The sequence below is a fragment of the Neomonachus schauinslandi genome, chromosome 13 (assembly GCF_002201575.2).
Source record: "Neomonachus schauinslandi chromosome 13, ASM220157v2, whole genome shotgun sequence".
In the NCBI taxonomy this organism is placed as follows: domain Eukaryota; kingdom Metazoa; phylum Chordata; class Mammalia; order Carnivora; family Phocidae; genus Neomonachus; species Neomonachus schauinslandi.
Genome location: NC_058415.1, coordinates 84,431,775 through 84,447,791, shown reverse-complemented (window position 1 = coordinate 84,447,791; position 16,017 = coordinate 84,431,775). Strand labels below are relative to the sequence as shown.

Sequence of the window (16,017 nt, the reverse complement as noted above, 5' to 3'; positions counted from 1 at the left end):
TCCCTGCCACTCCTTTTCTGTCTCTTGGAACTTTTTCAATGGCTGATTATCCTCAAGTTACTGTCCCTGGGATTCTTCTCTCTCCAGACACCCCCTGACTGGTCTCATCAGCTCCCTTGGTTTTTCCCCCAACTTGAGCGCCACGGTTACCCAGATCTGTCTCCAGCACAAACCATCTATGGGGCTGCAGAGGTCCAGCAGCCTCCTCCACAGCCGCCTGTGGTATCCAGAGGCTCCCCAAACTCATGAACTTGACACTGAACTCTTCCCTCCTACTAAAGAAGGACCACTTGTTCCCTATCTCAGTGAATAATGTCCTTCAACCTTTCATCACTTCTCTGATGCACACCCCATGATGCCTCACTCTCTCCCCTGCAAACAAAACCTGTTAGCCAATTCCATCTCTTCTAGCATCTTTCTTAGCTGCCTATCTTCCCATCCCCTCACCACTGCCTCAGTTCAAAAGCATCTTATTGTTCACCTGGGCCTTCCTTTCAGAAGTAGATGCTAAATAAATCTTTTAATATAAATTAATCTAGTTTAAAGTCTAAAATATAAGAATTAGGCCCTATCTCACCAGACTCAGATACAGCTCAGAGTGTAAATCAGACCTCACATCTCAGCCCAGAGCTCAGAAACTAGAGCTGATGCCTAGAGTCTAGAGCAAAATTCACTCCTAAAACTCAGAGGGGGAAGCCCAGAACCCCACACCCAGCCAATTTTTTAGTCTAAAGAGTCACATATGGCTCAACCCCTTCCACCAACATGCCTTATTTTATTTTTCTCAAAGAAAAACAAGTGTCGATGGGGAGAGGGTTAACAGTTTATTCTATTTTTTCTGAGTGATTTTATCACTGTCGTTAGAACATTCATTGAAGTAAGTGAGGAATCCATCACAGGCTGACAGCAGTGTGCAGACTAATGGCTGTTAGATGGTAATAATTTTTAATATGATTTTTATTTCACTTAATTTCATATGTGCTTGACAAAAGGTCCCCAGTCACTGGGGAGCAGTGTGGAACTGGGAATATGCTCACAGGAAGGTCTATTAAGCCAGGTGCTGGAAGCGTTTCAAAGAAACAACTTGCCATTCAGGAGAAAAGTCAGAAACTTGGTCAGGTGAAGGGAGCTGGTTTCTGGCACAATGTCAGTATCACACCCCACAGACACTGGCATATCTACGTCTCACAATACCATGATTCAGAGGGACAGGCATTTAAATGATGGGAATGCCCACATGCATGCACACGATCATGCCAAGGCATAGATGGACATAGATGTACCTCATCTTGTGAGCAGACACACAATCACACCCAATGAACCATGCTCCAAGTTTTCAGAAAAACACATACTAGGCACAGATTACACACATACACATGCATATTGCAAGAGAGAGAGATTGAGACTCATTCCTTGGTATGACATAGAGTCTCACCCAAGGAGCCAGTGTGTACTTGCGCTCGCTCTTGTGTTCTCTCTCTCTCTCTCTCTCTCACACACACAGAATCACATAAGGAAAACATACAGATTTATCCCTATAGGGAGTCACATCTCACATACATAAAAGTAATCACATACAAAACATCGCTGAGAGTCACTAAAATAGACACACATATCCTACTGGGTCTGTCCTACAGCCTGTTAATGGATCATGAAACCCTTTGGCGATTTTCTAAAAATTGTTTTTAACTATTGGAGGAAGTGGTGGGGAGGGCAACCCTTGTGCCCAAAGGCAAACCTCCAGAGGTGGCCACAGGGACAGGGGGAAAGGAAAGTCATATTTTGTGTAGCCTCAGCTTCCCAGCATTCCAGGAGCTCCTGGCAGGAAACAAGGGCAAGCTGGCATAGGGATAGGTAAGGATGAAACCATATCTGACTATAGCCCATGTCTAGAGTGCTCTGGAGTAGGATGGGCAGGGTCTCAGGGTACTGCTGACTTGAAGCATCAGGTGCCTTCCCAGATGTATACCACATTAGAGTAATCTAGCCCAGATTCCCAGGTTCTGGAAGGGGAGGATCCTGGAAGCCTTCTATGGGAGGATTCCAACCATAGGAAGCCAGGCTAGTCTTGGAATTGATCCCAAATCAGCAGGAACTTGAACCAGAAATGGGGGCTCAGCCTAGAAATCAAGTGGTCAGTGGAGAGAGAAGCGGGAGGAGGGAAGAGAAACTACAGTTCATCTGTTCTACAGTTGTCTATCCACTAACCTAGACACAGAAGCAGAGGAAAGAACATAAATCCCCTGGGCAGGTGAAGAAAGCCCTCACTGTCACAACTTACTGACTTCCACTTGCTCCAAAACAAGGTCTAGAGGAAACTGAAGAAAGCTGACAAGGACCCACCTCTCCTTCACTTCCCCTCTGGAGGAAGAATAAAACAATAAAACAGTGTCCCACAACACACAGCTTGCTGTGCCAAGGTATTGTACAGTCCTGGCCACAAATCTATGTGGGACCTCTTGCTGATGAACTGTCAGCATACTGTTCTTTCAGCTTGACTCTGAGAGGAGTTGTCTTGTGGTATTAAAAAAGAAGACTCTAGCGTCAGGCTGCCTGAGATTAAACCTCACCTCTGCCCACTCATTAGTTTTGTGAACTTGGGAAAATTTCTTAACTTGTGCCTCTGTTTCTGCATCTATAGAACTGTAATGTTAAGTCCCTACCTCACAGGTAATTGTAAAGATTAAGTGAAAGAGTCTGGCTTTCAGAAAAGGTTACCTACTATTATTATTTTATACAAGTTTCTTATAGAAATTGTGGGAAGTGGCTTCTGCCATGTTTTCTTAGCATAGAGGGGGAATTCTTGAAGGCTGGGGCAGTCATCCCATGAGGTCACTCTTCCGGAGACTGCCTGAAAGCTATCAGGACCACGGACAGCATCAATTCTCTGTCCGTGGTGCTGACTTGTGCTTTTTCTTCAGCTTTCTGCACCACAAGCTCACTCCTTCCATATTATAACCAGGAAGTCCAGGGGGATACTTATCTGGATATTGAGACTACAAGGAGATCAAAGTTATTGATTCCATGGAAATTCTGAATCTGAAGAGATTCTTTTATAGAGAAGACTGTTGAGTGGTCCAGAGGCAGCCCTGCTCATTTGCCCTGGGGGCATCTCCAAGCTCCCTTTCCCTGGATTGGTCATCCCAGGCCAGGACCTGAGAAATGTTTTAAAGAGAAAGTCTTTATCCCACATTTATTGAGCATGAATGGTGTGCCAGGGTCTGTCCTAAGCCCTTAACATACATTATTGCAGTTATTCTCCAACAAACCATTGAGGCAGATGCTCCTATCATCTCCATTTTGCGGATGAAAATTCTGATATTAGAGAAGCTATTGGTTCACCCAAGTTCACACAGCTAGAGGAGGAGAAGCAGGATTCACACACATGTCTAGACTGTAAACCCCAGTAGTTTTTTCTATGTTGGTGATTTATGTGTCCATCCCCAGACTATGCAAAGAAGAAACTCTCAATGAATATCTGCTGAATGGATGAATAACTCCAAAATCAGTGTCCTAGCTTCTTTGGTTTCTGCTTCTCAACTGGGATATCTGGTTCAGCATTAAGATTGTTTCTTTAGACACAGATACCCTTACACATTTCTACTGGCAGGACCTTTCCTTCCCACAGCCCCCATGGAGCCTGGCATAAGCCTCCATTGACCCTCAGCTAGATTTGACCATCTCAAACCTCCCTAGATCAGAAACTAAAGGTCCTGAGATCTGAGGTGCCTGGGTGGCTCAGTTGGAAGAGCATGTGACTCTTTATCTTGGGATAATGAGTTCAAGCCCTACATGGGGTGTAGAGATTACTTAAATAATAAATACATACATACAATAAAGGTCCTGAGATGTGGCTCTCTATATCCTAGCTTGTGCTGGTTAGACTGCCAGGAGAAGTCTTGCCCACTTTGACTCTTAAGCTGAAGCTGCTATGGAAAGTAGTAAGTATTCCATAAATGGCAGTGACCATTATCATTTCTATGGAACAACAAGATTGTCTCCACATTGGCATCTGTAGGAGACAAATTCAAGCTAGTTTTCAAGGTGGAGGGAGGTCTTTGAGGGGGATATGGCACAATAAAAGTATTTTGACTCACAGAAAAAGGAAGATTCTGCTGGAGTCTCTATCTTGCAGTGTATGAACTCAGAAATTATTTCATAAACCCAAGACTGAGAGATTCATATGTGGGTCATAACCCATCTATATATAGATTGAGCCTTTCTAAAACCATGTGTATAAGTCTTCATGGTGGAAGGTCAAATTCTAATTTCAAAGAGTATAGTGAATAAGAGTTGTATCATCAACAAACAACAGTAAAAAATTACTGTTCACTGAGTACCTACTATGAGCCCAGCACTATACTAGGCACAAGACATACAAGGTTAGTTCTTTCTCGTGGCACCTCGGAGGTGGTAGTCTGCTTCAGGATGAAGCTGAACATCTCTTTCCCAGCTACTGGCTTCCAGAAACTCATTGAAGTGGATGATGAATGCAAACTTCATACTTTTATGAGAAGTGTATGGCCACAGAAGTTGCTGCTGATGATCTGGGTGAAGAATGGAAGGGTTATGTGGTCTGAATCAGTGGTGGCAATGAAAAACAAGGCTTCCCCATGAAGCAGGGTGTCTTGACCCATAGCAATGTCTGCCTGCTGCTGAGAAAGGGGCATTCCTGCTATAGACCAAGGAGGACTGGAGAGAGAAAGCACAAATCTGTTTGGGGTTACATTGTGGATGCCAATCTCAGTGTTCTCAACTTGGTCATTGTAAAAAAAAAGGGGGAGAAGGATATTCCTGGACTCACTGATACTACTGTGCCTCATTGCCTGGGACCCAAAAGAGCCAGCAGAATCTGCAAACTTTTCAATCTCTCTAAAGAAGATGATGTCCGTCGGTATGTTGTGAGAAAGCCCCTAAACAAAGAAGGTAAGAAACCTAGAACCAAAGCGCCTAAGATTCAAGGTCTTGTCACTCCACGTGTCCTCCAGCACAAACGTCAGCATATTGCTTTGAAGAAGCAGTGTACTAAGAAAAATAAGGAAGAGGCTGCAGAATATGCTAAACTTTTGGCCAAGAGAATGAAGGAGGCCAAAGAAAAATGCCAGAAACAGATAGCCAAGAGACAGAGGCTGTCCTCTCTGAGAGCTTCTACCTCTAAGCCTGAGTCCAGTCAAAAATGAGATTTTCTAAGAGTGACAAATAAATAAGATCAGACATCAAAAAAAAAAAAATTACAAGGTTAACCAGCCAGGGTCCTTGCCTTCAACAACCTCAGTGATTGACAAAAAAGAAATACAAGTCAATGGGCAACTTATAGCAGAGAAGTCTTCATCAGGGATGACTGAAGTGGAAAAGAATTGGGGGTTCTCCCTGGGCCATGTTGGCTGTTCCCTATCCCCTTGATAGCCTTCCCCAGACTCCATGTGGATCCACTCATCAGTTGTCCCAGCCCCAGACAACATAGCCAGGTACAAGCAGTAAACTCTAGTGGCTTTTAAAGGCAAAGATTCAGGAGGTAGACCGCTTTTTTTCAAATCCTAGTTCTTCCACTTACTATAGGTGTGTCTTTGTACAAGTTATTAATCTCTCTATGCCTGAATATTCTCATCTTCAAGTGAAATAATAAAACATAACCTATCATAGTGGGTGTTGTGTGGATTAAATAAGTGAATGATTATAAAGAGTATAGGACAGGACTTGGCATATAGCAAGGCTATAAAAGTACTAGGTGTTGTTGGCGTCCTCCCAGCACACAAGTCAATCAGAGGCTGGCACCAACTTAGGGGAGGCACCACGTGGGACTCAGCCCCACAGCACTCCTGCTTTTGAGTTATTCTCTACCCAAGCCAAAGACAGAGCCCAATTAGAACCCTGCCTGCATCTTCAGATGCCCAGGCAGCTCCCCTGAGCCTCTTTCTCCCAGTTTCATGTGTATTAAACTATTTTAGCTGCCATTAATTGGGTGCTTATTTTGCCAAGTGCTTAGGATACATTATGCCTCTCTACACCCTCACAATAACTCCTTTGGGGTGGGTACTATTATGATATCCACTTTTCAGAAGAGGATACTGAGGCTCATGGAGGTTAAATCCAGGCAATTGACTCCAGAATCCAAGCTCTGACCCATTAAGCTATACCACCTTCATCCATAAAGAATGTGAGGTCCTGTCCTTCCCCATTAAATCTTCCAGCACCCCTCTACCCTTGGAACTTCCTTAACCCTCACCAAGCTGCCAAGTGGGACACAGTATCCCAAGTGTCCCCTTCCTGTTGCCCCCAAGATCCTGCTTACTTCCAAATTTTGGTGCTGATGCTGATGGGGTCCTTCTAGGGTCCCAGATGGGATGGCAGATTGGGTATCCTGGACCATGGCTACCAAATGCTTCTCAAGACAGGCCCTGGACATCTACTCTTATCTGTTGTCATTGAGTGGGCAGCATCCCAAACTTCTTCTTTCAAGTGCTCCTCTTCCTGTCAGAGTGACTCTCTCCTCCAGGAAAAGATTATTAGGACAGAACTATGCCCTTGTCTTCCAGGGTATCTGCACTGGGAGGCTCTGCAGAGACATTCCCTAGGGACACTGCCTCATACAACCCTTAAAGTAGACATGTCCTATTTTTGGCCATCCATAGCTATTCCTCCTTAGGTGGATGGGGACAGTGATACCCAGATAGGAGTGGATTAGTCTTCCTGTACCCCACGCACTCTGGTGGGCCTGACTTAAATCCACCTTTACCAACTGGGCACATAGCTTGGCCTTTTCTGCCATGCCATCTACTGCTACCCGATTGGCACACATAAACACATGCACACACACACGGATGCAAATATAGCTAGGTCAAATCCTCGCTCTACCACTGATTTGGACCTGACAGTTTTCTCTCTGGATCCTCAGTTCTCCCACCTGATCCAGCATGTTGGGCCTACAAGAGAGATCTGAGCCCAGTCATACTCCCACCCCCCACCCTCCTAAGGACAACCCCAGTAGCTGGTGGAACAAAAGGGCAAGAGGCCCAAGGTATATCGGAAGAAACCACTGCTTCACCAAGCCCCTCCTCTTCACTTGGTTTTTCTTCCCACAGGCTTTACTGGGCCAACTAAGAGGCAGTGTCATTTTGGGGTTTAAAGCAAGGATTTTGGAATCAGATAGAGCTGAGTTCAAAACTAAACTGCCCCTCACTGGCAAATTACCTAACCATGTTAAGCCTCCATATTCTCAATTATGAATTGGGATAAACAATACTTTTCTTCCTGGGAATCTTTGGGGATTAAATAAGGTCACAAATGGGAAGAGTCTGACCTCCAGACTCTTGGGGATAAACGTTGAGAAGAGTTGTGGGCTCAGAGCACCCTAACCAGGGTCCCACACATGTTGCTCATGTCTCAGCAGGGATACCCACCCCATCAGAAAACTATGGCTGTTGGGATCCCCTTTGGGAAGCACTTCCTGAAAAGTTTAAACATAGCATTACCATATGACGCAGCAATTCCACACTGAGGTGTGCCAAGAGAATTAAAAATACTTGTGCACACTGGAGCACCTGGGTGGCTCAGTTGTTAAGTATCTGCCTTCGGCTCAGGTCGTGATCCCAGGGTCCTGGGATCGAGCCCCATATCGGGCTCCCTGCTCGCAGGAAGGCTGCTTCTCCCTCTTCCACTCCCCCTGCTTGTTCTTCCCTCTCTCGCTGTCTCTCTTTGTCAAATAAATAAAAGCTTTTAAAAAAATACGTGTGCACTTGTACATAATCCAAATGCAAACACCTGTACCCAAACGTTCATAGCAACATTGTCACAGTAGCCAAAAACTGGAAGCAACCCAAACATCCATGGAGTGAGGAACAGATAAGCAAAATGGGACATACCCATACAGCGGAATATTATTCTGCAGTGAAAAGGAACAAAGTACTAGCATGCGCTATGACATGAATGCACCTCAAAAGCATTACGCTAAGTGAAAGAACCCAGACACAAAAGCCCACATGTGATGTGATTGCACTTCCATGAAACGTCCAGACAAGGTAAATCCATAGAGACAGAAAGTAGATCAGTGGTTGCTGGGAGGGCAAAGGACAGGGGAGTGGAGAGTGACTGCTTAATGAGTATGGGAATTTCTCTTGGGGATGATGAATATGTTCTGGAATTAGTGATAATAATTGTAAAACCTAGTGAATAGACTAAAAACCACTGAATGCACACTTTCAAAGGGTGAGTTTTATGGTATGTGCATTATGTCTTAAAAAAAAAAAAAGATTTGTTGGTGGGACTCTGAGCAGCAGTGGCCTGAAGTTCCTCTCTACCGACCCAGTTTGCCCTGCGGAGGCCTCAGATAGCCCTGCAGTGCAGAGGACAGGTGCTCACAGCCCCGATTGCTGCTAGGGCCAGGTGCAGGCCCCCCTGGAGCCCGCACCTCCAGAGGCAACACAGACGGTCCATCAAGAGCACAACCTGAGCGTCAAGAAGACCCACATTGAAATCCTAGCTCCACCGCTTACAGTCTTCTGACCTGACATCCGGTTTAACTCTCTCAGTCTTACTCCCCACGTCTGTAAAATGGGAGATAATAATATTACCTATTTCACAAAGCTGCTGTAAAAATTAACTAAGACCATCAGGTAAATTGCCCAGCATGGTGCTAGACACATAATAAATGCTAAATACACTTGGGCCACCAGTACCACTGAGTGCTCATTAAGTCTTACCAACATCCCGAATGGGCAAGAGTTATTATCCCCATCTTACAGCTTTTGCCCGTGCCCGCCTCTAAAGTTGGGGGATGCTGGGATTTAGGTTCAGAAACCGTGGGGTCTATTGGGGATGCACCTGAGGCTGAGAGGCCAGTGCGAGACTGTTGCAGACAAGCCTGTGAGAGAGGCTGGTGGTTTGGCCAGGGCAGTGGCAGGAGGAATGGAGAGAGCTGCTGTGAGAAGCATTTCAAAGAGAACTTAACAAGGCTGGATGACCTCCCCCCCCCAGCTGGGGGTAAAGGGAAAGGACTCAAGGATGACCCATCGCCCCCAGGTTCTGGCTTGGTGACCAGACTGAGGGGGGGGGGGCAGGCTGGGTCCTGAGTTCAGGGACACAGCAAGAGGAAGAACCTGGAAAACCCACTGAAAAGGCAGAGGAGGAAAAAAGGGAGCGGCTGCTGGTCAGCGCCCACCAAGGCCTCCTTGACCTTCTGAGCAGAGTTAGCCCCATCCTCCGGGAGACCCCACCATGCTCCCTCCATCCATCCCTCCATCACAGCGCCAATCGCCTCGGATGGGTGTTGCCATCTCTCCAAGTAGAACACGAGCATCTCGAGGGCTCAGAGCCTCTCATGCACATCTGCAGCCCTGGGGCCTGGCGTCAAGGGAAGGACAGAGTGCCAGGCAGGCAGGCTAGCAAGAGGTCAGACAAGTGGATGGACAAGCAGGCTAGCAGACAGACAGGCCAACAAGCAGCTGGAGAAACAGCCACAGGGCTAGGTAGGCAGGGAGATATCTCCCCCTCCCCCTGGCAGTGCCCCCGCCCCCAAGGCTGACACGGCCAGACCCGGAGCGCAGATTTATCTCCCAGTGCTGCCACAATCCTCTATTGGATTTGTAATCACAGACTCCAATGTTCACAGGATAAATATACTAACAAACTAATTGTTTGTTAGCTCTGAGGTTGGAGCAATCAACATGTCCAGCATGAGATATGGGCCCCTCGCCGGTTTGAGTTCAGGCCACCCCAAGACATGTGGGCACCACATGGGCCCCAGGCAGGGTGCAGGCGCAGGGTGTATGCCCAGGCCCGAGCAGCAGCGCCGGGTGGCACGGAACTGTCTGTCGCTGCCCCTGCCTGAGCCTCGTCAGGGGCAGACATAAACTAACTCGGTTCCTGGGGACCCCAGAGGAGCAGCAGGAACTGTTTGGGAGAGAATTATAGCTGTGGGTGAAATTAGATGTACTCTGAGCCCCAAGGCTGAGAGAAATAAAAAGCATTCTAAATGGAGTGTAGAATTCATATTCCTCAGTCACCTTCCAATAAATAAATCTTATACCATTTTTTTCTGTAAACAGTGGTTACACTCAGCTCCTATTGTCTCCACATTCCGTATGCCAATTGGCCAGGAGTGGGAAGGAAGAAACCAGGGTGTGCCTGAGGTTTGGGGGCCCTAGAACCAGGAGGGCTACCCTGGAGATGCCCCCCAACATTAAGGGAGCGTCAGGAGTGTCCTCCCTGGTCGTAACACAGCCCTGGTCATCCCTCAGGGATCCCCCAAGGCAGGAGACCTGAGTTGGAATTCCCAGTCCCCAGGTTTTGAGACCCACGGGTCCAGGGCTGGAGAACCGTGGAGGACAGAGCGGCTCAAACTCTGTAGGTCTCCTGCCCCTGGGGAATCCACGGAGGCTGGCAGCTGGGGTGAGGATCTTGGTGGGGGAGAGCCCCAGTGGCCCCGTGGCAGCTTTTGTTGTCTCTGGTTTTTGTTTAAAAGCCTTCCATGTGCAAAAACAATGGCTCCTCGTGGCTAAGGGTGTGGAAAACACAGAAAATCACAAAGAAGAAAAATACCACCTGCAATCCTACCACCCTGAAAAAAAAAATCACTGATGATATTTTGGTATGTTTCCTCCCAGACTTTCCTCGGTGTGTATATGCACATAAAGAGATAGATGTTTTACAAAATAGAAAGAATCCCTACATTTATTGCATGCCCAATGTACATGAGGTACTCTTCTAGGCATTTTGAATATATTATCTCTGAGTCCTACAATAATCCTGCAAAAAAAATTCATATTAAATATTAATACTAACCTAGATCATGAAGGGGGAAAAAATACTGGCTCACATTTATTTGGCACTTACCTGGCCCATTCTGCTGAGCACAAAGCTGTGAGATGTCAGGTAATCCCCTCTGCGAGCACCAGCGTGGGAGGCAGCTTGTGGTTATACTCACCCCAGGGAGGGAACGTGTCCAAGGCCACAAAGAAGGTGAGTGGCAGAGCCACACGCAAACCAGGGTTTGTCTGACTCCGAGTGTGACCTCAGTCACCCCTAACCCCTACCTTTACCCCCTAAAGCCAGACCACAGTGGAAGGCGCCCGGCTTCTCCATTAGTCTGTTCTCTCCCATTCATTCCAGCCATTCTTCTAGATCTGCAGGAATTGTCCACCTCCTGTGTCCTAAGACTGAGGTTTCCTCAGCTTCCCTGACCCTGCCCTGCCAGCTCACGAACACAGAGGCAATTGAGAGAACTGACGAAGAGTGTGGGTTTATGCTCAGACAGTCCTGGCGTCAGTCCTGCCCAGCCTCTTATTAGCCATGTGTTCTTGGGGAAGTCACTGTGCTTCTCTGGGCCTTATAGTCCTTAGCCGGAAGATGGAGATAACTAAGAATAGTTACTCCACAGGGCTATTGTGATAACCAAATGAGATAATTTTGTAGCACCGACTACATTATCTGGTACATGCTAAGGGCTTCCAAACTGAAATGCTAGCTATCTTTCAAATTAAGAACAAGACACCAAAAAAATGTTAAGAGAGAGAGAAAGGAAGAAAGAGAAGAAAGAGAAGAAAGAGAAGAAAGAGAAGAAAGAGAAGGAAGGAAGGAAGGAAGGAAGGAAGGAAGGAAGGAAGGAAGGAAGGAAGGAAGGGGAGGCAAGTGAGGAGAGGCAAGGAAGGCTTGGGACCCAGCTCTGCCCAGAGACCCGGGGTCACTAAGTGGCTCCTTGGGCAGTGGCCACCTAGGAGGCCTTCCTGGGGAAGGAGGACAACAGGAGGATCTGCAGAGATGGACAGGAAGAGGGGACGAGCCTGGGTGCAGCGGCCACAAGATCAAGTCCCAGGTTGCTCTCTGACTCCTGTGGGACTCTCAACTGGTCCCTTCCCTCTCTGGGCCTCAGCTTCCCCCTCTGTGAAATGGGAGTGACGACATGCCATTGGAATGACAATGGTTGTACCAACGGGAATGAATGACGCACAATGAGTGAATGAATGAGTAATGAGCAAGTGAGAGGCTCTACTCTGAGCCCACAGCGGCAGCTGACTCTGGGGTAGCCAAGACTCCCTTCTTCCCAGGGCCCTTGGTCATTTATTTTTGGTTAATTAAATGGTAAGATTTTCATGTCTGATTATTTACTGCCAGCCAGCTTCATTACCAGTTCCCCCATAAATCACAGCGGGGAGCCAGCTCCCGCTCCCCGCCCCCATGCCCACTCCTGGGCCGAAGCCCCCAGCCCTGACAGAGCCAGCCTTTAAAGGACCCCAGGAGAGGGAGGCATAGTGACATTTCCTGTCCCAGATGGCTGCACTTCTCCTGAGCCCTGTCCTCCCATACCCTGCACCATCTGGACCCTCTGCAGTCTCTTACAACCAGTTTCAGGAAAGACTTCATTGCCAACAGCCCCGTCCAGAAGACTCGGCCACAGCATGTGGAGATGAGCACCTACTATGTGCTAGGTTCTTCACAAGCTTGAGCTCACAGCTGTCAATGGGAGGAGCAAGGATTAGAACCCAGGTCTGGCTCTGGGGCTTTGTCCCAACCACCCTGCCTCAGTGAGGAAGGAGGCACAAGTTCTGGGGTCAGAGGGACCTGGATTCAAGCCTCAACTCTAATGTCTATTAACTGTATGACCTTGAGCAAGTGCCTTCACTCTTCTGGGTCTGTTTCCCTTGTTATCAGGTGGGGATGGTAATATCTCCCTCCCCAAGTGCTAGGAGCACTGGAAGTAATGTGCCTGGGACAACACCAGACTCAGAGGCTTCATCCCACACTGAGCACCTGCTGTGTACCTAGTGCAGTACCAGGTGGGGGGTGTATCTCACCATTGGTCGGGGGGATGCCCGAGCAGAGACAGCAGCATATGGAGGCTGGGAGGTCTTAGGGGGACCCCCCACACTGGCTGTGCCTGGATAGCCCCTAGTGGGTCCCAGAGGGTACCCCAGGCAGCAGTGTCCACCTCAGGGCTGCTGCCCCAGCCCAGTGCTGATCCCTGGGCACCCCCAGCCCTATGTACCCAGCCAGGCAGGGTGGGAGTTCTAGAAGTGCTGAGTAGAGGAAGACCCCAAGGGAGCCAGGTACAATGGTATCCCTCTGCTTCAGCCTTTGCCACTAAACAGAGGAAAAGCACTGGGACAGAGTGGAACAGGTCACCAAAACAACAAAGGGAACCAGCTCCCCCATCTGACAGGGGACTCCAGGAGGCAAGCAGGGGCCCTACACCTGGTCCCCAGCTCTACTCTCCATCCCCAGCTCCCAGCCTGACTTGGAATGAGGGCTCAGTCCCTATCTGTTGGATGATTAAATGGATAGGAACACATGAGAACAAGCCAATGATCAGATGAACAAATGAATGAATGCAAGAATGAATAAACAAAAAGAGATGATAGAATGGAAGAGGAAGGAAGAGAGAGTGGGGGGGGGGGGGGTAGCGGGGAGAAGCCAGGCAGTAAAAGTAGGTCTGCACAAAGCAGCTCCCCAAAGGCAACATGGTCCCACTGTCTGGTCCCTCTGGTGAGAAAGGCCTGTCTCCCTCAGCCCCAGCCCCTCCACCAAAAGCTCGAGGGAACCTCACTGTGGCATCCCCCACAGATCTGGAGCTCAGGGAGCCTTCTGGCAGCCTCGAAAGCCAGGCTGAGGGAGGTGGGTTGGCTTTGCCAAGCTCTCAGCCTAGTCTTTAACTATTACATTAAGCATCTGCTTTGCCATTCACGGATCAGATAGCATTTTACCCCTGAGATATTTGATTTTATTACTTTCCAGGGAGAGGGCCAAGCAAGTGTTCTTATTGATTTGCACATTAAATATATTAGTAATAAAACAACATCTCTGTAAACCAATTGTAAAATCAATATTAATTGGTACCAAAATATCACAAGTAGTTGAATTACAATTAAGGGAGGGGGTGAGTCCTGCCTCAGGGCAGAGGGTGCTGAGGTCCCAGAAGGGAGAGTGGTTGGGGGACCAGACTTCAGCATCAGGCAGACCTGGGTCCCCCTCTCTGAGCCTCCATTTCCTCATCTGCTAAATGGGGTTGATCATTCTAGAAGCCAATGTTTGGCGCGGATTAAATGAAGTAATGCATGCCCAGGGCCTGGCAGTAGCAGACACCCAAGAAATGTTCTCTTCCCTCCTTTTCCTAGTCCCTATGGCAGGCCATGTGTAAGTCATTGCCACTATAGTAAGAAAAGGCACCATTGGCAGCAGGAGAGAGAGAGGCATGGGTGGTGGGGGGGGAGGGGAATAGCAGAAAAGACAGGAAGTTCTGTTGGGGGTACACTAGTCTGGGGGTGCTTGGAGTATTGAAGGAAGGCCAGGGTCCACAATGCCCTTTCCATTGCTCAAATAAGAAAAAATAAGTCAACCAGGGAAACTCGAGGGCTTCCACAAGGGTTGGGCTAGCGTGCTGGCATGGGAGTTTGGGGTGAGCAGGGAGCCCTGGGTATCAGGCAGGTGAATGTCCCTCAGGCCAGGTAGTCAAGCCGTGCTGGCTGCTCTCTGGAGCAGAGCGGCCAAGGTGCTGGTGAAGAGCCACTTGGGGTTGGCTGACCACCCCCGGACCTAGAGGAGACCATCCCAAGGGTCAGCCCCAAAGCCACAGAAAAGCCATTCTTTCTGGCTGCCCCCTGCACTACTCACAGCCCTAGGTTCTCCCAAAGTGCTCAGGGTATCCCCTGGAGGAGCCCCGCATGGGCTCTGAGGACCAGCCCCCTTAACTCCCTAGCATCTGTATATGTCAGTATACGTGGTCTGGGTCGGTTGGTGGCTAAACTCCCTCAGTAACAATCACAGGTATTCCTCACAACAACCTTGTGAGGGCACTCAACTCTCACCCCATCTTACAGATAAGGAAACTGAGGCCAGAGAGGGCCCTGGCCTAGGCAAACTGTCAGCAGGTAGTGGGCTGGGCTTACAACGGAGATCTGTCTGACTCCAGAGCCCGTGCTCCTCTCCTGCTCCTGGTCCCTCAGGGATGCTGATGGCGTGCCTGAGCTCCAGCACGCAGTCGCCAACACACATCTCCAGCCCTGCTGTGGAATCCAGCTGACCGGCACGGTCGTCCTGCCAAGAGCATTTCCTTCCCCTCGGCTAACTACCACACTCCCCGCACCTCGTGGGTGTTTCGGGTTTCCTGGGCCTTTAGAGATGACAATAATGACAGGACTAATATGAATAATATCACATGTTGAGGAAGGGCCTTGTGGTCTGTGGAAAAACTTCACCTCTATTTCCTAATTTGATCGACTATATAGCCTAGGGCTTAAGTTCCCGTTTTCCAGTCAGAATCACCTCAGGTTAGATCCCAGCTCCGCCACAGCCGGTTGTGCGGTTGTGTTCACCAGCACTGGCCACGGCAATGCCACGTAACAAAGTACCTCAAAGCTCAGGACCTTGCAGCAACAAATGTCTACTCTCCCACCTTTGGGCCTACAGGTTGGCTGCAGTTTAGCTGATCTGGGCAGAGCTTGGCATCAGCCTCAAGTGTGCTCCATGGATCTCACTGTGGGACCCACAGCTACACAGGGCACGTTCCCGTGGAAATGGCAAAAAAGCAAGAGCCAAGGGAAACCACAGAAGCACATTCCAGACCGGCATTCCTGTTGTGTCCACTAATAACCCACTGGCCAAAACAGGTTACACGGCCAAGCTCAACATCAGCGGGGGCAGGGAAATAGATGCCACCCGCAGTAGTAGGAGTGACCTTACCTCTGTTGGTTCATCTGTAAAATGGAGAGAATACCTGTTACTACCTTTTCAAGTTACCGTGGGGATCAATAACTTATCAGGGGATTGAGGGCTTATACATAAAGAACTTAGCATATTACCTCTCACGTAGCAAGTGCTCACACCACGGGAGCTGTTCTCCATCATAATAGTACTAGAGTAACAAAGTACTAGAGTAATAATAGAGTACTAGAGTAATGTGTAATAGAGTTCTAGAGTATTAGAGTAATAATAGAGTACTAGAGTAATGTGTAATAGAGTACTAGAGTATTAGAGTGATGCATAGTAGAGTACTGAAGTATTAGAGTAATACATAATAGAGTACTAGAG

At 48.3% G+C, this 16,017-nt stretch overlaps 1 pseudogene; it reads left to right on the top strand.

Moving 5' to 3' along the window:
• Positions 1-4,428: 4,428 nt before the first annotated feature.
• Positions 4,429-5,180, top strand: LOC110581629 (annotated as a pseudogene).
• Positions 5,181-16,017: the final 10,837 nt, after the last annotated feature.